General features: G+C 34.7%; 1 protein-coding gene and 1 pseudogene across 1 annotated transcript in view; one reads left to right on the forward strand and one right to left on the reverse strand.

Moving 5' to 3' along the window:
* Window positions 1-25,908, reverse strand: part of VPS13B (vacuolar protein sorting 13 homolog B (yeast)) — an 873,819-nt gene that overhangs the window by 526,816 nt on the left and 321,095 nt on the right. The window lies entirely within an intron of this gene.
* On the forward strand, window positions 16,311-17,790 carry LOC105504423 (annotated as a pseudogene).

Raw genomic sequence — 25,908 nt, forward strand, 5'->3', positions numbered from 1 at the left:
AAAAAAAAAAAAAAAAGAAAAGAAAAGAAAAAGAAAGAAAAAAGGAAAAAAATAGGCTGGGCACAGTGACTTATGCCTGTAATCTCAGCATTTTGGAGGCCAAGGCAGGCAGATCACTTGAGGTCAGAAGTTTGAGATAGCCTGGCCAATGTAGTGAAACTCCATCTCTACTAAAAATACAAAAATTAATCGGGTATGGTGCCACATGCCTGTAGCCCCAGTTACTCAGGAGGCTGAGACAGAAGAACTGTTTGAACCCAGGAGGCAGAGGTTGTAGTAAGCCGAGATCGTATCACTGCACTCCAGCCTGGGCAATAGAGCGAGATCCTGTTTTCTTTGTAATGAAGTACAGTAATACACATGGTTTTGGTTGTACACTGATTCTAATGTAGAGGCCATACTTTTCATTTAGCATGGGCACACTACTTAATGTATAACTACTATGTGGTTAATCCATGTATTGAATTAAGCTAATTCTATTTAACTCTACATTTAAACTGTTGTTTAATTTTATTACAAATATATAAGGTGGACTCATATAGTAAAGTTTGGAAATTTAAATTTCTTTTAAAGATACTTGTACATTTTTTAATTACATGAAAGATTTTGTATATCTAGTATACACTTCACTTTGTTGTCTAAAATACAAAATGTCTTTCAATGTGATATCTGCATTACTTATGATTCTTAGCCTTTATATTCATCTCTCTTCATGAACACTGAAATATTTATTAGAAATTACATAAACCCCACAATCCGTAATACAATGACACATTTCACTTTCAAGCCAAATTAGAAAAATCTAAAAATAGGCTAATGGACAATAACATTAAGGAACCAACTGTTCAAAGTACAAAACTCTAAAATAGAATCTTGGAAGAAAATACTCTGTTATAAAAATATTGTTTCTAAAATCAATGTTATTTTATGACTATAAAATTCTGTTAAAAAAACATTTAAATTGTGTTTTAAGGTTACTGGCAAAGACTACATTTTTGCATTTTATGAGAGCAAACGACAAAATTAATCAAATACACCATACTTAAATACTAATTTCTAAAATAATTTTAAGAAAAAAGGACTTATTTATAATAATCCAATTTAGAGAAAAAGTTATATCTGCTAGAGTAGTCTTAAAACATTATTTCTGTACTTGCAAAGCTATATTGTTATATATACCTAAGAATCTGAAACACTTAAATCAATTATTATCATAGGCAAGATCTTACACTTAAAACCTTTTGGAAATATTAAGGATTCAATAGTAATCAGTACCAAAACATGAAAATTTGCATGTACTTTCAAAAGATAATCATTAAAATGAGGTCTTCCCTACTTATCTTTCCCTGGTTATCAAGATCTATATAATAATGGCAGGGCACTAAAGGTAAATGGCAGGGTACAGGAGACACCACAAGGTGGTGCTAATATCCTCTCATAACTGTCTGCTATTCTTCAGATGTGCCCTAAAGTGAGACTCTCCAACCCTCAGGGTGGATACCAACTGAAACAATCTCTGGTCCAAAAGAAAAAGCAAAACTTTAACAATTTTTGAAGGTTTTTGACTACTGGGTGTAGAAAATATTTTGAATTTATAATCTTTCAGAATAAATATTTGGTTTGTGTCAACATTCTTCTCATACGGTTACAGTATTATACAGGTAAAGAAAATAACTCCATAAGCAACTATCTTTACACTATTGTAATATGAAATCACTAATTTACACTCAGTGAATACACTATTATCAAGCACAAATCAAGACTCCCTTACCAATCAATAGTGCAACACTGGTACAATTATAATTAAACAGTCCAGTATTATGAAACCCACACTGATACTGCCCAAAATCTGTTCCTCAGATTAACATTTTTATTCAGTTCTCATCTTCTGAATGTAATGAACTCTTAGAAAAACATGGAGTTTCCTCACAATTCATCTTCTGAAGGCACCGAACCAACTGCTGGAGTCAAAACTTCCTCAAGATGCTTTTAATCAGTCAGACAGACATGAGGGATGGAGGCAGAGGAGCAGTGGTCTGGCTTCAGAAAAACAGCAGCAATACAAATGCAAAACAGAATTGCCACTGGGCACATATATTAAGTGTGTGGGGTGTGTGTGTGTGTGTGTGTGTTTGTGTAATATTTAATCCCCAAAATAAACCATCCCCATTTTACTAATGAAGAAACTGGGTTTTAGAAAAGCAAAATTTTCCATGGTCACATAAACAGTACAGTCAATCTGACTTCCGAGCCTCTTTCCATTATACCATAAAATAATTTAACTAATGTTGATGAGGATTTTTAGTACTTCATTGACAACAAAGTGTTAAGCATTTTACATTTACTTTCTTATTTAATCCACACAACAACCCTAAAAGATAATATCTTCTTATTACAGATGAGAAAACGGAGACATAGAGAGGTTGAATGACTTTACTAAGACCTGACAGCTATTAAGTAATAAAATGGGGGATCAAATCTAAATAATGTGGCCACAAGAAGTATACCACTGAACACATCACAGTATCATCACTCACAAAATACACGATTATTTCTTTTTGGAATAAAATAAATGGCTGTTTAATGGGGAGTAAAAACAAACCAAAAAAAACTGTATTAAGCACACAGAATGAATAAAAATGCTAGGACAGATGCTATGAACAGAGACCTAAAAGAGCTTGAGCTATTAGAAACACAAAAGTTTGTTAATCTGAAACATATAGTGACAGAAACCACAAAATAGAATAGAAAAAGTAAAATGACTAGTTACCAATGGTTAATGAAAAAAATGAGATATTTAAAAGGATAAAATATGATTAATTACAAACAATAGCTGACATGGTATAAAAAACATAAGCAACCACTTCAGATACAGCAGGTGGGAAAAGTCAGTGAAAAAGAAGACAAACTGAATCTTTCTGGAGACAGAGGTCTGAATAGGTGAGGTAGAGGTAAAAAGGGCATTCTGATCAGTTTAATAGTATTTGTGTGAAAATATAGATGCAGAAAAGAAAAATTGTGCTTAGGAGTTGATCAAGTAGATTGAATGTAGTGTTTTCACACAGAAGAAATTAAAGTAGAAAAGTTGAATTAGCTTTATTCTTTCAGGGTTCTCAAAGCCTAGAGGTGAATAAATATATCCATGTTTCTGGTAAATTAGTTACATTTTCTATAATAAATATTTCAGAAAGCAAAAAAATAGTTTTCAAATTACATAAAGAAAAAATAAAAAGGAAACTGGATGATTATGACATAGGAAAGGAAGTAAAACAGAAATGAAAGAGCTAATACAGAAAAGGTTGAAGAAATTATTAAGTCTATAAGTTTGCAATTCATAAAATATTCAATAATACTAGAGATTCTCCAAAGTAATTAATTTTAACTTCTATCCTTGGATAGTACATGTATTAAAATTATAATATAAAAGTAAAGCTCACCTTTTAAAATTACTTTATCAAAAAAAAATGGTAAAACACTGTTTGTTTGAGACGGGGTCTCACTGTCCCTGAGGCTGCAGTGCAGTGGCTTGAATACAGTTCACTGCAGCCTTGATTTCCTGGCCTCAAGTGATCCTCTCACCACAGCCTCCCAGTAGCTGGGACCACAGGTATGCGTCACCATGCCCAGCTAATTTTTAAAAAATTTGTAGAGACAGGGTCTCACCATGTTGTTCAGGCTGGTCTTGAACTCCTGGGCTCCAGCAATCCTCCTGCCTGGGCCTCCCAAAGTGCTGAGGTTACAGGTGTGAGCCCCTGCACCTCGCCCAAGATACTTGTTTTTAAGTATTTTACTTCTTTTTTAGGGTGGTAAGAAAGAATGTAAAATAATTTATTTAGTGCTTCATGAAAAACTCCTAAATATACTATTTCATTGAAATCTCAGAACAACCCTTTGAGATATTATTTTATAGAAAAACAAACATAGTCACAAAGGTATAGTGACAGTCTAAATTACAAGTCAAAGTGCTGAGATTTAAATTAGTTTTCCAGTCTTCAACCTGAAAATTCTTTTTCAGTGTTATTATTAGGCCTCTATTTTCACCCCAATAAAAATTATAATATAAGCAAATAGTTTCTGAAAATTGCGGACAATATTACCTGTGCCAGATACAATGATATGATGTGGGTAGTACCCCTAACCTAGAGCAGTGGTTCATTCATTCATCCATCCAACAAATATTTCTTAGGCACCAACTCTATGCCAAGCACTAACAATATAGTAGTTAATAGAGAAATAAAACAAAGAAGCAAACACACAAGAAAACATCAGATTGTGACAAGTATGCTTATAATAATTGTAACTAATAGAAAAGAGAATGACTGGGTGACATATTATTGAGTGGTCACAAATGCCTATGAAACTGATATGTAAGCTGACATAAGACCAGTCAAGTACAAAGCAGTAAGACAACCAAGCAAAACAGAAGGCACAGCTAGAACAACAACCCTAAATAGGATCAAATTTGGTATGAAGGAAAGGGCAGAGTCATAGATTCATTTAGAGAGGTAGGTAGGCTTTGGTAGGTAGGGTTTTCTTGTTGTTGTTGTTTTGTTTTCTTTTTGAGACTGAGTCTCACTCTCTCACCAGGCTGGAGTGCAGTGGCGCTATCTAGGCTCACTGCAACCTCCGCCTCCTAGGTTCAAGCGATTCTCCTGCCTCAGCCTCCTGAATAGCTGGGATTACAGACATGCACCACCAAGCCCAGCTAATTTTTGTACTTTCAGTAGAGACGGGGTTTCACCACGTAGGCCAGGATGGTCTCGATCTCTTGACCTCGTGATCCACACGCCTTGGCCTCCCAAAGTGCTGGGATTATAGGTGTGAGCTACCACGCCCAGCCGGTAGGGGATTTTTAGGTTAAGAAAAGCAGTTGGAATTTTTAATTCACAGTATGAAAAGAGAGGGCTTTAATAGGGGAATGGCATAAGCTGATTTACATTAAAGGGGAAAAATCACTCTAAGTGAGATGGAAAGAATGTTAACAGAGTAAGCTTAGAAAATTAGAATTTAAGTGGTACAGCAGTTCTTAACCTTTTCCTCACCCTAAATGCCTGAGGGAAATTATATTCTCCAACAAATAACGGCAATGGAGTTAAAACTCCTTGCCCCCTTTCAGAAAGTCTGTTCTAACAGAATTATAGATAGTACTCTTCCAAAGCTTACTCTCCAACTCCCTTTCTCCCATGACTAGGCTTTTTGTTTGTCTGTTTTTTATATTATTAACTTTTCTCTCCCTAGGCTAAAAATCCACTGAGTGTTGCTCAAATCAGAGCTGGATTTTTGTCTCAAAAGACTACTGGAGTCTGGCGTTGTAGCTCCTATAATCCTAGCACTTTGGGAGGCTAAGGTGAGAGGACTGCTTGAGCCAAGGAGTTCAAGACCAGCCTAGGCAATACAGCAAGACGAAGAAATTTTTAAAATAAAAAATAAAACACTGTTGAGCCTTGGCGTCACGAAATATTCTTGGTATTTTAAGAACTTTTTTTTTTTTTAGATATAATATTTAATTTTTTGATCATTTAGAGGGAAAAAAGCAACTATAATCTAAGCTGTTGAGATACTTGGGAAGATTTACTATATAAGATTATTATTGTATTAATATTATATTTCTTTTTTTATTATTTCTTTTTTTATTATACTTTAAGTTCTAGGGTATATGTGCATAACGTGCAGGTTTGTTACATATGTATACTTGTGCCATGTTGGTGTGCTGCACCCGTCAACTATCAGGTATAACTCCCAATGCAATCCCTCCCCCCTCCCCCACCATGATAGGCTCCGATGTGTGATGTTCCCCTTCCCGAGTCCAAGTGATGTCATTGTTCAGTTCCCACCTATGAGTGAGAACATGCGGTGTTTGGTTTTCTGTTCTTGTGATAGTTTGCTAAGAATGATGGTTTCCAGCTGCATCCATGTTCCTACAAAGGACGCAAACTCATCCTTTTTTATGGCTGCATAATATTCCATGGTGTATATGTGCCACATTTTCTTAATCCAGTCTGTCACAGATGGACATTTGGGTTGATTCCAAGACTTTGCTATCGTGAATAGTGCCGCAATAAACATACGTATGCATGTGTCTTTATAGCAGCATGATTTATAATCCTTTGGGTATATACCCAGTAGTGGGATGGCTGGGTCATATGGTACATCTAGTTCTAGATCCTTGAGGAATCGCCATACTGTTTTCCATAATGGTTGAACTAGTTTACAATCCCACCAACAGTGTAAAAGTGTTCCTATTTCTCCACATCCTCTCCAGCACCTGTTGTTGCCTGACTTTTTAATGATTGCCATTCTAACTGGTGTGAGATGGTATCTCATTGTGGTTTTGATTTGCATTTCTCTGATGGCCAGTGATGATGAGCATTTTTTCATGTGTCTGTTGGCTGTATGAATGTCTTCTCTTGAGAAATGTCTGTTCATTCTGAATAGAGGCAGCTAAAAAGACATCTCCATAAATAACCAGAATGAATTTCTAAAATAATAGTTTATCCAATATATAAGACATATAACTAAACCATAATAGGATATTTCCATTTAAAAATCCAATTTTGACATGCTTTCTAAATGCAAAAAAAATTTACGCAGTTTTAGAATAAAGTTATATAAATTCCAGGCACATGAACACACTAAAGACATCTATAGAAAATTAAAATCACTCTCAGGAATCTGATGAAATAGCAAATTTTAGTTTAGGTTTCCCATTTCTTTGTATCCGGGGATATTTGTTCTTTATTGTTTAGCACAGACTTTGCAATTTAAAAAAAAAAAAAAAAGGCAACGGGAGGGGGCTAGAGTAGGAAGCTCACAATGATTTTCCCTAAAAGTTATAAATTTTCATCTATTAAGAGAGAAAAATAACTTCCCAACTTGAACCAAATGTTTCCAAATACTATCCAAGTCTCAGAAAGCAAACTATGCTTCTAATTTTATTATCCTAAGCAAGAATTATTTGTAGTTATAACATGTTACAAAACCAGGAAATAAGACTTAAATCCCCTTTTCTTATAAAAAGAAGGTTAATACAAGTTATTTTGTTAATCATGGATCTGATAATTTTAGAAATCAATTCAACCACATTTAATTATAAATGACACATTTATATACCACAAAACTTTATAAAATGCAAAACACAATTACATAAAATCATAGACAATATAATAATATAGCGTAGTCTTCAAAGTTTTTATTTTTCATAATAGTTTTTACTGCTACAAGTCAGTGAAGAGTCTTCATCAAGGATATGAAATCTAAGACTTCTTTGGAAATATGTTCAGTCACTTTGGGGGGAAAATAGAATTTTGGCAAAACTTAAGGTCAAATAAATGGAATGACAATAAGCAGATCCAGGAACGCATCTAGTGCTATTTTTTTTTTTTTAATAAGTGATAACATGAGCAAACAAGTGCTGGGTATTCTGGCTTTTTTTTGAAAGAAGTCTGTCTGCTCTAGTAAGAATGTATCTCCTCAAATGAGCACTTCAATTTACATGTAAGGTGTGCCTTCAAAATTGATTAACCAATTTTTATTTGTCCTGAAATTAATAATCCTTTAATCCTTTACAACATACTGCTCCACAACATCAAAGAATTAGAATACTGAGGTTTCTTCTAACTCTACATGGTTAAATGTTTCACCACATAAGTTTCAGTCATGCAATTTTCCTTAGAATACAGTCACTACATCTGCTTTTCTTTTATCAGTTTTTTCCAAGGACTGATACATAGTTAACTATCAAGAACAAAAGTGTGGTCAGGCATGGTGGCTCACACCGGTAATCCCAGCACTTTGGGAGGCCAAGGTGGGCAGATCATTTGAGATCAGGAGTTCAAGATCAGCCTGGCTAACATGGTGGAACCTTGTCTCTATTAAAAATACAAAAATATTAGCCGGGCATGGTGGAACATGCCTGTAATCCCAGGTACCTGGGAGGATGAAGCACAAGAATTGCTTGAACTTAAGAGGCGGAGGGTGCAGTGAGCCAAGATTGTGACACTGCACTCCAGATTGGGTCTGGAGTAAGACTCTGTCTCCAAAAAATAATAATAATAATAAGTTTTTTTGTTTTTAAGTAAATTCATTAGAACTTAAAGTCTAGAAAAAAAAGCATTTAATCAAATTATGCTATTATTGCATACAATTTTTACAATTTGCCCTTTGTGTATGTAATACTATACACACACACACTCTTGAGGAAGGAGAAAAGAAATGAACATAATATAAACTGGTCAAGAAGGTGATAGTTGGAGTTAACTTTAAGTTTAAACTTACCTCTTCAGAGCCATAAAAGGTTCTGAAGCAAGGGAATTATCTAATCAGAATCTGTGTAGGAAAAGCTAGATATGTGAAAGGGATTGATTAACTAGAGACAGAGAAACCTGACATAAGGCTACAAATGCTGTAAAATAAACATAATTAAGAGAAAATATACATTTAGGTACTGATTAGTTGACAAATGGCCTTATTTTAGAATAGCATTTTCAATTCAAAAATCTATTTCTCCAATAAAATAAATTATAAAAGGTAGGGGAAGTCTCCCTGGGAAAAGTTAAGAAGAAAAGCTTCACTTTTTATTTTTTATTTACCATTTCTGTGTTTCTTTTATTCTAAAAATACTGAAATAATTTTATAATTTAAAAACTAATTTAAAATTATATCTATTTGAATATGAACAGTACTAAATAACTAAAATTAATTTCAAGGTAACTCAAAATAGTACATATTACAATCTCCTGATTCATATAATTCATTTTACATATTACATACACATATAATTCATATTGCATATTATATACACATATTACAATTATATATTACATATATATTCATATTAAAATCTCCTGATTTATCCACCTCCTGCCATCATATAGTTTCACTTTACGAATCCTATCCAAGTGATTTCATTTTAGTTGTTAACCTATTTATCTATGTAATTATTTTTAATTTTTTATTGGCTGTATTATTTTTCATTGCATCTTTGTGCAAATCAGAAACCCATGTTAACTTTAATACTTCTCACTTGGTGACTGCCACATATCAACAGCATCACTAAATCTTGAAAATTTTACTTCCTAAATTATCATCAAACCTCCCTACTAAGATTAAACTCCTATTTGTCTCTCACAGGAACTGCTACAATATTCTCTTTACTGGTCAAGCAACACTCACTCTCACGCATACACATACCTATCATACCAGTTCTCCACAGGGCAACCAAAATGATCTTTCCAAAATGCATCCTGATCCTGTTAACACCAGCATTGCCCCTTTCAATGGCTTACCATTGCTTTAAAAATGAAAACCTGAAATCTTACATGGAACACAAGTCTCCACAGGGTGTGGCCACTACATTTCTCTACAACATTATCTTGCACTACTTTCTCTGGAGCTCTCTCCCGTCCTTTACTTTCTCCTACTCACCAAATTATTTCTCCTCCTTCATTCTGTTTGAAACGCCATTGTCTTGACTGAGTTAATTCCTACAGAAATTCTTTCATATCTAATCTCAAACTTCACTTCTTGAAGAAAGTTTCCTGTGAGCTTCCAAACCAACAGAATCTCTGACTGTATAATCTCATAACACTGATGTATCTCTCTTCTGTGATATTTACTGTAATTGCAATTTTATGTGTGATTTCTTGTCCTTCCCACTCATATGCTCTATGATGGTTAAGTGTCAGATATTTCTATGCATTTTTGCCATCCACTGTATCTTTGCCACTCCACCAAAAACAAGTGACTTAAGTATTAAAAAAAGTACATACTGAAATAAATGAACACAATGTAGAGACTGCAAAGTATTTAAAATCTTCCTTCCTCTCCTCTAATCACCAGAAACCACCACCATTAATATTCTGCTGCATATTCTTGAAGACTTTTTTCAAGGATTATAGAAACATATGTATCTATAATTATATATTTTTAAATACTGAATCATAATTAGGGTTGCCAGATTTAGCAAATAAAATACAGGAAGATCATAAAAGCATGTCCCAAACATTATTTGTTGTTTATGTAAAACCCAAATTTAACTAGGCATCATGTATTTTTACCTGGCAATTCTAATCATAAAATACATACTGTCCTAAATGTGATTTTCTCCATTATGGATTCGAGATTTAGTTTTTGGTATATTTGTGGGAGATCTTAAGTTGTACCTCCAATAAGAAACTATTAGTCTGAGAAGTAAAAGAAAGAAACAGCATGATATTTTCAAAAAATATCTCATATTCTTTAAAAATATATTTCTATTCTTTTAGTGAGGTAGTAAGTAATCCATTTCAAGTACAAAAAACTGACATACTTACAGTGTTATAAATTTTCTCAGAATAATATTCAAGGTGGGCAATTGGAGGCATGTTTTCATGCTACAAAAAAACTCCTCTAATTCAATTTCATGTGCATTTCCAAAAAAGTAAATTATTTTAACTATATATTAACATTGTATCATTAAAATTATGGGAGAAAACAAGTAATTTATACTTAAGAACAACACACTATAAATTACTGAAAAATAAAGGTATTTGTTAGGTGGTTCCTCCTTATAAGTAATCATCGTACTTTATTATTCCATGAAGATAAAATGATATGACCAAACTTTTATCATTTAAAGCAAACTTTAAAATGTTAATGCCAACCCTAATTCTCTGATCAAAATCACCATATTTGACTTTTAGAATAGATAGTTTTTTTAAATGGTTCCACAGGGAAACTAACATCATCTAATTTATGTCCATGATGTTTAGCACTGCAGAGAGGTAAAACAAATAACTTCTGCATGTCATCTGAAAAGTTTGTTTTCATGACTGGTTTTTAACAATCTTGATTTCATCTATAATCACAAATGCAATGTGCTAAATATGGGCTAGAAAGTGGGTTTATTTTGTTAGCAACTTAAAAAGATAGGCCATAAAAATGATCTTTGTACCAAATAGAGAATCCTTATGGCAGGCATACTCTATTAGTAACCCTGTTGCAGAAAGCCCTCCAGTGCGCAGAAATATGTGGCATCGGTCCTGTGCCAAAAGACCAAGGTGACCATGAGCTAACTGGAGTCAACAAGTATATCCACTATGACCTGCTAGAAAAGAAAATTAACAGTGTTAACAAACGATTGAACCAGGCTCTGATTCTCTTGGAGTTCATGTATGGATACCTGGATGACCTCAAGCAACTGAGCAGAGTAAGATGTACCTGCATAGGCATTCAGGATACCATGGACCATATGGCCACAGTACAGTTCATCAGCAGAGAGGTGGCCAAATGGCCATATCATCCACCATCCACTGTGATCATCAGACAAGGCTCAGCTCAGGGGTAAGAAAGGTCTGTGCCAGGCCAAGGACATAAATCAGAAAGCATAATTTCCTGGCAACTGCGGATATGAACTATAGTGTGGGCTTTTAGAAGCTTGGACCTAGAATCAATTTGAAAGCTACATATACCCTAGGATTCTTCTTATTCCACTACCCCCACACCTCAATAGTGGTGGCTTGCAGGGCATATACATTGGAGCTGGGGAGGCTGATGCAGTGGATGGCAGGAGTTGAAGTGCCACAGATGAATGGTGTGAAGCTGACAGGCACAATCTCAAGCTAGATCTGATCCACAGATGTGATCCTGGTGGCAAACACATACTGTGGAGTACCAGTGGCCTAGTGTAGAATCCATCTCATACACTGGCCTGATGATAACCTGAACATGGGTGTAGAAATTGTGGCCCTCAGTGTTCTCTTAGAACCACAGAATAAAGAAATAACTGGGTAAGACAGGCTAAGGAGACAATGCCAATCCAAGATAAAATCAAGGATCACTTGGTACCTGACCCTGATTGCCATTATAAATGACAGGTAAAAATTAACCTCAACAAGCTGAAGCTCTGTGTAAATAAGCCCTTTACCCCGACCTGGCCCACACTGTGGAAGAAGTAGGTACTGTAGTGGAGAAGGAGAGATGGACTTTGGACATCAAAGTGGGTCTGATCAACAACTGTACCAACTCAAGCTATGAGGACATCAGGTGCTCAACAGCTATGGCCAAGCAAGTGCTAGCTCACGGGCTCAAGTGCAAGTCACAGTTCACCACAGCACTGGGATCTAAGCAGATCTACACCAATATTGAGCATAAGAGTTATTCACAGATCCTATTGGATATGGTAGGCATTGTCCTGGCCACTGTCTGTAACCCCTGCATTAGCCAGTGGAACAGGAAGGACATAATAAAGATGAAGAAAAATGCAATCCTCACCTCCTACAAGAGGAACTTGATAGGCCACAATAAAGCAAATCTGAGGCCCATGCCTTCATCATGTCCCCAGAGATCCTCAAGCCCAAGCCATTTCTGGCACCATCAACTTCAACCAAGAGATTTACTTCCTGACAACCATGTACAGCAAGAAGTACAAATTGGAGGCTCTAGATGCACATGAGCTTCCCTAAGCAGAGTTGACCCCAGGAAGGACACCTACCAGCACCCCCACCACAAGGATATCAGTAGGCAGAGGGTGGATATGAGCACACCCAATAAGTGCCTGCAGCTCCTGGAGCCTTTTGACAAGTGGGATGGCAAAGACCTGGATGACCTACAGATTCGCATACCCTTACAAAAAGGAAAAGGAAGTATACCACTGACTACATTTTGAATGCTGGCATATGGCTCAAGTTATTGAGGCACCAGTACAACATCTCCAATAACCTGTTTATTGGTGCCATAAACACTGAAAACAATAAACGCCAACTCTTTGGTAAGGCTGTCACCAGGAGAATGCCCACTACTTTAAGAAACATGCCATCAGATGGATGGTTATCAGAGATGAGAGCCATGGCAAGCTGGGAGCATACAGCACTAGAACCCTGCCACGGTGGGAAGAGAGGGCATCATCATCAAGAGCTTCACCAGGATCCAGGAAACCAATTTCAAGAAGCCAGCCTGTTGCCCCTTACCTTTACTGACATGACAAACTACAAGATCTACCCTATGCATAATCTCATCATCCAAGGCTGGAAACGCTTTGCCCTGCCAAGCCCCTCAAATGTATCATCAAGAACTCCAAGAGGACTGAGGAAACCATCCTTCTGAACCACAAACTTCTACAAGACCCCAATTCAATGGTTCCATGCTGACAGTACTCTGAACAGAATGATGGAGCTGTAGTACTGGGCTCCATGCTCATCCAACCACTGCTCTGCCTGCCCATCTGCCTGCCCACTCTGCTATCTGAATCCAGCTCAGGTGTCACAAGTGTAGTTCCTTGTGTGTCATGAGAATTGGATCTGATCCAGCTATGGCTTTCTGCTCTAAGATGGCATGGCTAGACACTTCTCTCTGCCCTCCCCTCCCTTGACCTGATGAATAACTCATGGTTGGAGGGGTTCTTAAATAATTTTCAGCCCCTTATCCTCCTTTTTTCAGTTTGATTCAGATCTTGAGCAGCTCCATGCAACTGTATTTATTTTTGATGACAAGACTACTACCTAAAGAACTTTTTCTCCTGCCTCATCATTTCACTGGCGACTGAAGGATTTTGAATAACCTTTTGCTCATGTAGGGAAAATCAGAAGCTTAATTTCACAAAAAGTGTATATAAGAAAAGGGGCATAAAAAAATAGCACAGATAATTTTAAGTAAAGGTCAACAAATTAAGTTCTACTGGCTGTTTTATATGGCTCACAAACAATGGTTTTACAATTTTAAATAATTTTTTAAAAAAAAGAAAAAATATATAATAATGTGTATATGTGAAAGTTACACAAAATACAACCAAACTCATTCCTTTATATAGCCCATGGGTGGTGTTGTACTACAATGACAGAATTCAGTAGGTGCAATAAAGGCTGTATGGCCTACAAAGCCTAAAATAGTTCCTATGTGGTCCTTATAGAAATAGTTTGCCAGTCCCTGATTTTGAAAAAGAAGGTTAAGGTGGACAGATTTGCTCTAGTAGATGCCAAGAACTATAACACTTCAGTAATTAAGACATTGGTATAAAAATAAGGAAACAGAAAAGGAAGCAGACTAAAGAGCTCAGAAACAGAGCAATGCATACCTAGCACACTACAGTATTGCATACCTAGCATTGCATACTATAGCAGTGATGGCTTTGTAGGTTAAGGAGAAAAGATAAACTATTCAAGAAATGGTACAAGGAGAACTAGTTATCCATACAGGAAAAAATGGATCCCTAACTAACACCAAAGAATGAGGTGGGCGAGACTCAATTCCTAAATGATAAGAGGAAAACTTGAAAATATTTTTTAAATATGCAGAGGATCTTTAAAATTTCAAGGTAGAAAAGGATTTTTTCAACAAGCCACACAAAACACAAACCATAAAAGAAAAAATAGATAAATCTGACTACTTTAATACTGAAATTTCCCATGCATCAAAACTCATTATGTAAACAATTGGAAAACAAGCCACACATATAATTGGGAAGAATCAGAATCTACAATATAAAAAACTGTACAAACCAATGAGGTGAAAAAAACTCACTAGAAAAAAAGAGGAACATCTGAGTAACCTGAAAAAAAAAAAGTTCAAATTCACTAATAACCAGGGAAAGGCAAAATAAACCTGCAAGGACTTAACATTCAGATCAGCAAAAATCCATATAAGGCTGACAATACAAATATGGGTGAGGATGTAATATGAAGTAACGAGAAGTCTCTTGCTCTTCTAAAGGAAATATAATGTGGTACAGCTACTTTAGAGTAATTTGGCAATATCCAATAAAGTAAAAGACATACCTACCTATAACTCAGCAATTTCAACCTAAGTATAGAACAAGAGAAATTTGAAAACACATAAATAAGGAAACAATATACTTTGTCTAGACTAACACTATGGAGCTTTCCCCTATGTTTTCTCCTAGTAGTTCTACAGTTTCAGGTTTTATATTCCTTTAATCCATTTTTGACTTGATTTTTGTATATGGTTTGAGATAAGGATCCAATTTCATTTTTGTGCACGTGCACAGCCAGTTTTTCCAGCACTGTTTAATGAAGAGACTATCCTTTCCTCATTACGCATTTTTGGCACCTCTGTTGAAAATCCATTGACTATAAATGAATGGGTTTGTTTCTGGGCCTTCTAACTTGTTCCATTGATCAATGTGTTTATTTTTATACCAGTATCATCCTGTTTTGGTAACAATAGCTTTGTATGTTTTGAAATCAGATAGTTGGATATCATCATTTTGTTCTTTTTGGTCAAGACCATTTTGGCTATTTGGAGTCTTTTGTGGGTTCATAAGAATTAAAGAATTGTTTTTTCTATTTCTGTGATAAACGACATTGGACTTCTGATAGGGATTGCACTGAATCTGTAAATCGTTTTGGATAGTATGTACGTTTTCACAATATTCATTCTTTCAATCCATAAACACAGGACATCTTTATATTAGTGTATGTATTCTTCCATTTCTTTCATCAGTGTTTTATAGTCTTCAGAATGGTTTTACAATTTTAAATGATTGAAAAAATATTTCATTGCCTGGGTTTAATTTATACTTACATTTTTTGTTGTTGTTGTTCTTGCTATTGTAAATTGAATACATTTCTTAATTTCCTTTTCAGATAGTTTGTTATTAGTACACAGAAATGCTACTAATTTTGTATGTTGATTTTGTATTCTGCAACTTAAAGCACAGGCAATAACAACCACAAAAATAGACAAATGGATGGCATCGACCTAAAAACCACAGCCAAGGAAGCAATTAACAAAGTGAAGCAAACCCACAAAATGAACTTCTACAAGTTCAGCTTTTTTAGATTTCACATACATGTGAGATCATATGGTGTATCTTTCTGTGCCTGGCTTAAAATTGACTAAAGTCAATTAATAATGTATTATGTATTTCAAAATAATGAAGAGAGTAAATTTCAAATGTCTCACTGTGAAAAAGGATAGGTAAACGAGATGACAGATATGTTAACTGTCTTGATTTAATCATGCCACATTGTATACAAATATCAAGACATCACTCTGTGCCCCATATATGTATACAATTATGATTTGCCAATAAAAAATAATAGTAATTTTTAAAATAAGAGTATACAATCCAAAATTGTTTTACCAAATTCTAAAAATAAATCATCAGCAATAAAAATAAATTGCAGTACATTGTATTCATAAAACTGGAATTACTATATAGCAATTAAGTGCCTGAATTAAGAATTATAGAACTCAAAAAAGAAAACTCTCCCAACACCAGTCGGGAGCCTCGTGTCTGCGCTGTCCAGGCCAGGCTGTGGTTTGACCCCGAAGCCAGTAGAGGAGGCCTCTTGACTATGGTCTCTGTTTTGCGTTAAATGTTTTCTCCTCCTGTGCGGCCCAGTGCCACACGGGCTCTGGTGGGACGCCTGGGGGTTTGACCCAGATTGCTGATGTTATTGGTGGGAAAGGCAAAAAAGACAGAAAGATCCCAGAATATCTAATACATTTTAATAGTTGGAATGGAAGCTGTGATAGATGGGCAGCCAAAGATCATGTGCACTGTAATACAGGTGCAAATTAAGGATGACAGCATGAATTGGCAAGAAAGGTGCAGCTCACCTGAGAGGCACAGGAAGAAGGAAGTCTGTCTGGCAGAGACTCTATCTAAAAAAGCCTCCTAGTTGAAGACAAAGATGAAAATGCTGAAAATTCAATAAGCAGTTCTCCAACAGTAGTGAAAACAAGGATGAAAAATAGGTGAAGAATGTGTTATTGAAGAAGAGACAAGTGCAAGAACTGGAGCTATAAACAGAAAGGGAAATGGAAGAAAGAATAATAACTATAGAAATCCCTGAAGTTCTGAACGAGCAGCTTCAGGGTGATCGTTACTACATTAACAGAAGGAAACAGTTAATGAAACTTCCATGACAGACCAACATCATAATGATTTTGGAGTCCTACGAGAAGCATTTTGCTATCAACACAGTTTTTTCAGCCAGTGAGAGGCCTTGCCACCATCACACTATGCAGCACGCCAACATGAAGGTGCATTACATCCCAGCAGAAAAGAATGCTGACCTTTGTAAGGAGATGGTGGATGGGTTAAGAATAACCTTTGATTACACTACCCCATCAGTTATAATCTATCCATGGGAATAAGCTCAGTATAAAAAGGTTGACTTCATCTAAGTGTTTTCTTTCAATTAAGGAAAGCATCACAGACAATAAAAGAAACCAGGGGGAGCTCTCTCCCAGCCCACCTTTGTTGAATCCATCCACACCACAGTCCACAGAGAGTCAGACAACCACAGCTGAACCAGCCACCCACAAAAGGCACAAAGCCAAGCTGGAAGCATTGCAGTCTCTGAGGCGGTCCACATGCCACACCACCAACTGCAACAGGCTGGCTGAGAGCAGGCGTCACCTCACCCAAGTGCCAGCAGCAGGCCACATTGACCAGCATGCTCCAGGCTGCTCCTGAACCTGGAGAAGAAAACACCTATGCGTCATCTTCAACCTCTGCCTCCTGGCAAGGAAGAAAGTGCTGCATTTACTGGTTTTGAAGGGAAAAGAACTAACTAAATAAATGAGGTCCGCTCATGGAAGTTTGTGCCTGATAATTACCACCCAGGTGACCAGCCACCTCCACCTCCTTCACATTTACGGGGCACAACATTTGCTGTGACTTTTGGTAAAACTTCCAGAAATCCTTGGAAAGATGTCCTAGTCTGAGAAGAATCTGAAGGCTTTATTGAAACACTTTGATCTTTTCTACAATTTTTAGCAGAATACCATGATGACTTCTTCCCAGAGTTGGCTTATGTTGCTGTCTGTGAGGCATATTACAGCACCTAGAAACTCCCGGGAATTTATTAAAGTGTTCATGAGTCTGTAACAACAACTCCTCCATCTAGCTTTGCACTCTGGGTTCCAACTGTTCCAACTAACAAGGCACTGGGTCTTATTTACCCAGAGCACAAAAGTAACACCCACGTGGGGACTCTGGCAGAGGTGGGCCCTGTTGTTTGAGTTGCCCACATAACTGTAGTTATTCTGTTAGGAATTACTTCCTGGGTGTCTGAAAGTGTTCTGACAAGATACTTGCTACTAAGGAGGCTATCTGTGATGGCAGAAAAAAAGGGCAACTGTGTTCACAGTGAAATGTTCATGAAAGTATACATAGGTTAGGCCATTTCACTAGATGTTGGAGTTTGTAAGCAGAAACCACAACGTTTTGTTATTTGTTGGCATTAAACAAAATTTGTTTTTGCAAATTATTTTTATTCTATTGATGAGACTGAGCAACTCTGTCCAACAAATTTTAGTTTGTATTTGGAAACCACAAAGTAGTCTAAAAGTATTGTAGAGAGGATTGATATTGAAGGGGGGAAAAATGCAGCTATACATTTGCTTCTAACAGTGAAACATGATTTTTGGTGACATAAAGAAAGCACTGCCTTTCTTGTTTGAGATTTTACAGCATACTTTGTTGTGCAATGTTATGGTTCCCTTTCTGTAAAACATTACTTTTAGCAACCTAAATACAGCCTGTCTTATTTGGAAAAAAAAAACAAAACTGACGTGGTTTGGATCTGTGTCTCCACCAAAGCTGCTATCAAACTGTAATCTCCAGTGTTGGAGGTGGGGCCTGGTGGGAGGTGACTGGATCATGGGATGGATTTCTCATGAATGGTTTAGTGCCATCCCCCTGTGTACTGTCCTCATAATAACTAGTGAGTTCTCATGAGATCTGGTCGTTTAAAAGTACATAGCACTCCCTCTCCATTCTCTCTTGCTCCTACTCCGTCTCCACCTTCCCCCACAATTTTAAGCTTCCTGAGGCCTCCCTGGAAGTCAACCAGATGCCAGCATCATGTTCCTGTACAGCCTACTGTGAGCCAGTCAAACCTCTCTTCTTTACCAGTTACCCAGTCTCAGGTATTTCTTCATAGCAATGCAAGAACGACCTAATACAAAAACTCTTCCAAACTTAATATTGAATAAATGTTCAAAAGAATACAGATAGCAAACAAACCAAAACATGCAAAACAACATGAAACTTAAATATTTTTAAAATGATATATATATATACTAAAAGTATTAAAAGGCACAGGAATAATAATCACTAACTTTAGAATAGTGCCCAGCTCTGATATGGTGAAATAGGAGAAAGAACATCATGAGGAAATTTAAAAATTGACTTTCTTTTTGATCTGGGATACTCATCATATTATTCTCTATTTGCATATCTGACATACCTCATAATAAAAAGGAAAAGAAATAACCACTGATCTACCACAGACAGAGTGGGAGAATACATGTCTTCCTGTAGTGGACCTCATTATTAATCAAAGATGCTAAAATTTTATCATGGTAACAACGTCTGTTAATTAATAAAAATTATAAGAATGCCCAAGCTTCAAAACGATAACATTCTGCAACATATAAAGGACTGAGAGGCACTGAATTTCAAAATAATGCTTCCGTGTATAAGCAACATAAGGTGACAAAATAATTTGACATTGTTTTCATTAACATTGAATCCATTTTTATATGCCAGGAAAAATAAAAGCTAAAATTAAATATAATGTGCTTAGAATAGGCTTTAACATGTGAATCACATACCGTCAATACTGTCAATTCTCAGAACTCAAATCTTATTTTCTTAGTAAGTATATTTATATATATTTTGAAATACAAATATATCCTTGTAGAAAAATATTCTGTGGGTACTCTAACAGATTACAGAAAAAGAAAATAGAATATAGTATGCAAGAAATAAGTACAAAAACCTCATGAGATAAAGACCTAAAAAAATGATGAGATACACTATGTTCAAGGATTAAAGACTCAATATTGTCAAAATGTCCATTTTGTTCCTGAAGATTATCTACAAATTCAGTGAAATCCCAATCAAAATTCTAACAGGTCTTTTTAATAGAAACTGACCAGTTGATAACAAAATATATAGAGAAAACAAAAAACATATAGTAGTTTACATAATCTTTTTAAATAGCAAAGTTAGAGGACTCATATTACCTGATTCAAAGATTCAGTATATAGCCACAGCAAACAAGACCATGGTAACTGGCATGACCATGGACAAACAGATTAAAAAACCAGAATAGAATTCCAGAAATAAAATCATACATATGTTGTCTATTGATTTTCAACAAACATGCCAGGGCACTGAATGGGGAAAGTCTTTTCAACACACGATGCTTTAATAGCTGGATAAACAAATGAGAAAAAAATCCAAAAAACTTGATCTCTACCTCACAACTATTCATAAAAGTTCATTTTTTGAATCACAGAATTAAAAGTAAAAGCTAAACTCTAAGGCTTTTAGAGAAAAATACAGAAGGATATCCTAGATTTCTTAGAGAAGTCACAAAAAGCACTAATCATAAAAGCACAAATCATTAAAAAATTGACAAATGTGACTTTACCAAGGTTTTAAAATTGTATTCTTTGTAAGACATTGTTATGAAAAAGAAAAAACAAGGAAAAGACTAAGAAAATATATTATCCACACATATAGCTGACTTGTATTCAGAATACATAAGGAACTCTTACAATTCAATTAAAGACAAACCATTAACATAAAATGGGCAAAAGACCTTCAAGTATTTTAAGACACTTCACAAAGGAAGGTATCTGAAATGCCAAAAGGATGAAAAGATGATTATTATTAGTTACCAAGAAACACAAATTAAAACAAGAATGAGATATCATTTCAAGCTTAGTAAAACATAAAATGACTACACCTAATATTGGCAAAGATATGAATGGAACAATGTAATTCTCATTGTAACACACATTGTCGGTGGGAGTGTTAAGTCATATAACTACTTGGAAAAAAAGGTCTAATAGTTTTTTATAAAGTTAAACATACACCTACCTTATAATAACAATTCCACTTCTAAATATGTATGCAATAGAAATGACAATATATGTCCACAAAAGGCTTGTAAAAGAATGTTATAGCAGGTTTAAACACAATAACCACAAAACAGAAATAATACAAAAGTCCATCAACAGTAGAATGAAGTAGTAAACTGTACTGTATCCATACAATGGAATATTATTTGGTAATCAAAAACGATAAACTACTGATACACACAAATGATTTCAAAAACATTGTGTGAAACATTAGACACTGATACATACATATATACATCCAGAGAATTATTCTGAGTGAAAAAAGCCACTCCCAGAAAGGTTCTATATTACATGACTATTTACATAACATTCTTGAAATGACAAAATTGGAGACATAGAGATATTAGTAGATGCCAGGGGTTAAGACTTGGGGTTAGAGTGGATGGGGGGGAGGAAGCAGAAGGAAAGTAGATGTGGACATAAAAGGGTAACACGAGGGATTCTTAAAGTCATGCAACTATTGTGTATCTTGACTATGGTGGTAGGTACATAAATCTACATATGTGATAAAAACTACATACAATTAAATACATACAAACCCAAATGAATACCAGTAAAGCAGGGGAAATCTGAACAAGATCTATGAATTGTATCAATGTCAGTATCCTGGTTGGGGTATTACATTATAGTTTTGTGAGATGTTATCATTAAGGAAAACTGAGAAGAAGATACATAGGATCTTTCTGTATTATTTCACACAACTGCATGTGAATCTACATAATTATCTCAAAAGAAAAGGTTTAATTAAAAGAAAGTAAAGTTTAAAAATCACCATATATGTGGTCTTTACTTTTCATGCACATCTTTCTCCAAAAACAGATTTCCTGGGCATTAATTTTACATGTCCCTGACCCCCTTCAGATAAAAACAGTTTTAAAACATAAGAATAATGTTACATTTCTAAATGTCAGATTCTAGTCTAAAATATATAAACTCTACAAAAATTCAAACTCTCATTACAAAGCTGCCACTAACCTAATACTATTTAAATAGACAAAGTACTATTATTTAAAAAGATTTCTGATACTTACATGTCTGAAGAATCATGATTATTCCCTCATGTAGATAAAGCACTATCTGAAGTCTAAGCTCTTCTCTAAGTAGGCCTTGGAATCATTTTTCTACTTCATCATTAAGAAAAATAAGCAACACTATTATATTTGACCACCCTGCTACAAAAAGACATGTGAGCCAACTCTTTTTCCTTTCCTATCAACATGAGATTAATGCAATACCAGTAGAATTTCAACATAAATAAATAGACAAGAAAGTGTTACTAGAAGCCTCATATTTAAAAAGTTTAGAATTCATATGGGAAATTTAGAAGAAATTTTATTAGGGAGAGTCCGGAAGAAAATGAATAAAGTCTCTTAATCTTAAACTTTTATCTTGTTTTCTGTACTGTGCTTTTAAGATGTTCTGAAGAATAGCCTATGACAGTACATAAAGCACTGAACTGAGGATTCAGAGTAAGTGTAACACTGACTTTATAAGTAAATTACTGTAAACATCCTTTCCACACTGTACCTCTTGGGACACTCAGAGAATGTACTGAATTAACTCTTTAGAATATATAAAAGAATATTTTATTTGATCTAAAACACTTGAACTGATTGAACAAAAAAAAATTAACTGTTCTCTTACTTGCATAAAATGGACATATCTGAAAAGATTAATATAGTAACTATAAATCTTAACATTAATTCCTGATTTTTCTATTTCCTTGCAAATACTTGAGACTTGTTAAAAATAATCATTTAATCCAATTATCTCAGGTTTACTATTTAGCCATTTTGTTTATGAACCACAAGACAAATACTGAAAAAATGTAAGTCACAGTCTATTATTTAAGTGATCCAATGAGTCTTTACACTGAGTTCACCTAATATAGTTTTGGATGTCAGAACATAAGACTGGCCAAATTTCTATTTAATTTATCAATATAAGAAACCCCATTAAATTCATAATTTTCTACAATAAATAAAAACAAAGCTCAATTTCAATATATGTTGCTGGAGCAGCCAAAATGTTGTTACAAAGATACTCAAATTTCTGAAAAAATGATTTTGAGATAATTTTTTTTTAATCCCTTGAACAAAACAGAATGTACACTATACTGTGTTAAGTATTCCTTTATCTTAAATTACTAAAGTTATCCTTATGTAGTTACAATGTTGAACTCCAAATACAATTTCCTGTCAACCACCTATAAAATGCTGTAAGATCATGCAATGTATTCTTCTGTCTCATGTAAACATGCAATACTTTAAATTAAATTTCATTATTTTTGTAGCAGCTTTCAGATTTCATTTCCATCCTTAAATTTTACAATTTAACCTACACCAAACAAACATCACCAAAGTCAAAACATACTAAGAAGCTTATTATATTGATTTGTACAAAAATGCACAAATACAACCTACATGTTTCATATGTTGTTAATATAACTATCCAACTAGTTACAGGTTATATTTTAATTCTTTTCTTGATTTACTAGTCAAGTATCACTTTTTTAGCAATTCCGAATTTTAAAATTGATATTCCAATTCAACTACTAGTAGTGTTTATGCTAATGAGAACATAAGTCTATCTAAATGTTCCTTATAAAGGGATCTTGGTTGCCCTCCAGCTCTAAACTGCAAGATTCTAGAAGTAGTGTATAAGTAGTGTTGCTACAGAGGCCGACAGTTCTATGGTCATTTACCTGTCAATGTAGTAGCTACTATAGTAAATGACTAGTGAGTAATGCGATGACAAGCAACACTACTTAAAATGAACAGGTTGATCCCTTAAGTAAGGTTTTCTAAGCACCTTATAGGACCAGTGCATTATTTAAGAACAACCACAACAAGTAAATTGCCAGCATTGTTCATTTAAGTTTAAATTTTCTTCTATAGGTCTCATTCTCTGCCACAAACCAGGTAAGTAAGAGTTTAGTGGAACCATCCATCCTTATTCTGAAAACACTACAAAAAAATTAGAAGAAATTCAATGGATATTTCATAAAATTATCTGTGATTAAAGAATCTGAAGGAAAGTATTTTAATGTACATGAGAATGAAGCTGAAAGGTGAAGAAGCAATTCTTACCAGGAATACAAGGAATTTTCTTTAAGAGACTCAACTTCACCTAATACTCTAATGCAATAAAAAACTAAATTAATCCTAAATTGCCTTAAGACAATGGGGGACAAAAGAAATAACATTTTGCTTAATGGCTTTAGATACTAAAAAAATGATACCATGGGTACTTGGAGACTCTCTATAAGCCACTAAGAAACAAGATACTGATAGTTTCAGTTCTGGTTGAAGACAATGACTAGATAAAATAACTTGGTACCACTATAACATCCTTCTAATCCTCCACTTTTCAACCCAGCACTCCATTATCCCACAACTTAGAAGGTAAGAAAAAATTAAAATATAGATGGTAAGTGCTTAGACAAACAAAATTGAGGGAGAAAAGCGGGAACACTTAAGAAACAATTAATTCAGGCTAGGAGTAGGGGTAAGGGAAGACAGGGAGAAGGTAACAGAAGGAATAATGCATGAGCTTTAGGTCAGGAATAAGAAACAACTATATTAAGTGATGGTTCAGAAAGTGAACTCCTGTTCCCTGACTCTGGTTCTTTATTCAGTACTGGATTAAATTCCTGAATTCTGCTTTCTCATCCAAAGTCTCAACCTCCAAATAGAAAATATTATTAAAATTACATACCCCCATCACTGGCCTGCCTCATCATTCATTCTCCGTGAATGGCATAATATAATAGCAATGAGGATAATACTATTTTTAATATTATATATATGATCAAAAGTTTTAACAAGGGGTACTTAACAGAAAACAATTCTAGTCCAGTGTGTTCTGGAATAGTAGCCCCAAAATAACTAGTCCAAATAACATGTTCAAATATTTAAAGACAATTTTAAATTCTTTTCTAAAATCCATGGAAGACATGCCTCTCCAAATAGGCATCTCAAAGGAGTTAATATATATTACAGAATAAAACATATACTCTAAACAGTGACTCTCAAATACAGCACTGTCTGGAAACATTTTTGGTTGTTACATTTCTAAGAGTGCCACTGGTATCTAGTGGGAAGAGGTCAGGGATGCTACACAATATACAACAATGTATAAGACAGGATTATGTGGCCCAAAATGTCATTCACACCATTGTCAAAACACCATGCTTGAAAGGAATACTGAACACTATCATTTATTTTATCTATTTTATTTTTATTTGCTGTTAGAATCACTGTATTGCAGTCTCTTATTAGCATCTGTCAAGATGATAAGAATGACATTATTAAGTGAAATCCTAGAGGAAACATATTTGTAGGAAAAACAGAAAGATAAAGTTCACTGAGAATGCTTAGTGGTTATGTTTAATGTAATCCACTACAGCTGATGGCTCAGAAAGAAGTAAGTTGCTTCAAAAATGAAACTGGCAATAACACTCAAATATATCAATTTTATTTATAAACTGGAATTAACAGGGTTTTTCCTCTTAAAGCAGATGGATTTCCTTGAACTACTAAAAACAAGCATTGGATGTCAAGGCAAAAAAATGTAGACATAAAATTCTGATCCGCATTCCCTAAGGTGATTTTGTCAAAACAAAATATATAGACCACCACAATGTTCTTCCATAATACCTTAAAAATGTATCTTTTCAAAATTAATAATCTTTCATTTTACTAAACACATGCTTGAATATAAGCATTGATTGTAATATACTATAGTTGCTTTTATTGAAATGAATCATTTTTTCAGAATATGCCCCAAACTAAAATACAGGGTTTATACCTATCAAAACAAAGCCAAGAGAATTAAATTTTCACTCAATATGTTTCACATAAAAACAGAAAGATAACATTTCACAAGTTTGAATACTTTAGAAGTCTATAATCCAGAAAGAGTCCAACTGGAAGGAATCTTAGAAATCATCATGAGCTAGACTTGTCAAAAGAGGGTACTTATACATATAGGCATATACAGTGGTAAGCTAAGAAGCACTCAAATGAAAAA

This window comes from Colobus angolensis, unplaced genomic scaffold, assembly GCF_000951035.1.
Source record: "Colobus angolensis palliatus isolate OR3802 unplaced genomic scaffold, Cang.pa_1.0 Scaffold121, whole genome shotgun sequence".
NCBI classification, from domain to species: Eukaryota; Metazoa; Chordata; class Mammalia; order Primates; family Cercopithecidae; genus Colobus; species Colobus angolensis.